Source organism: Prenolepis imparis, unplaced genomic scaffold (assembly GCF_030444845.1).
Source record: "Prenolepis imparis isolate NDT839.2.m4 unplaced genomic scaffold, iyPreImpa1.0 SCAF_8, whole genome shotgun sequence".
Classification (NCBI taxonomy): Eukaryota; Metazoa; Arthropoda; class Insecta; order Hymenoptera; family Formicidae; genus Prenolepis; species Prenolepis imparis.
In genome coordinates, this window is record NW_028141166.1 from 2,505,675 (window position 1) to 2,506,463 (window position 789).

The following is a 789-nucleotide window of genomic DNA, read 5'->3' on the forward strand; positions in this document are numbered from 1 at the left end:
CCTCTCTCTCCGCGGACCCATCACCCAAAAAGTTTCATGCGGTCATGAGAGAGAGATGACGCACGCGAAGGAGAGAGATAGCGGTCGCGAGATAGTGCGAGATGGCTAGATAGCGAGATGATGCGGCGATGGAGAACGCAAAGAGAGAGGCGTACGCAAGAGAGAGATAGCGGTCGCGAGATGATGCGGCGAAGGAGAACGCAAAGAGAGAGGCGCACGCGAGAGAGTTTTTTTTTTAATTAATATTTTTTTCTTTTAATTTTTTTAAATTAATATTTTAGGATTAGGAAGGGGAGAGAGGAATTTTAAAATAAATACATTTATTTAATATTTAAAATAATATTTATTTATAAAATAGGTATGTGTGCAATAATACAATTTTGTGTGTGTGTGTGTGTGTGTTTAAAAATATAAGAATAGCTGGTCGATGGTGGGGCAGCGACTGCGACGTGCTACGAGGCGGCGGCTGCAACTGCGGTGGTGGTGGGATGGCCGGGCAGTCGGGCAGCAGGGTGGCAAGACCTCTGCATGATAGATTTTTTTTTTTTTTATATTGATTATATATTTATTAATTATTTTTTAATTAAAAAGAAATTTTCACTAGGCCCATAATGCCTCCGGGACAGGTTCGGGAGGATACGGTTCCTCCCGAAACAATTTGCGGAGGCAGAAGATGTCATTCCACCAATAATCTGGAGCCCATTCTCTGATTGCCTCCGTGTCACCCCACAGCTCGATCAACTCTGCCGATCGCATCACCGATAGTACTCTGCGTTGATACCACTGCTT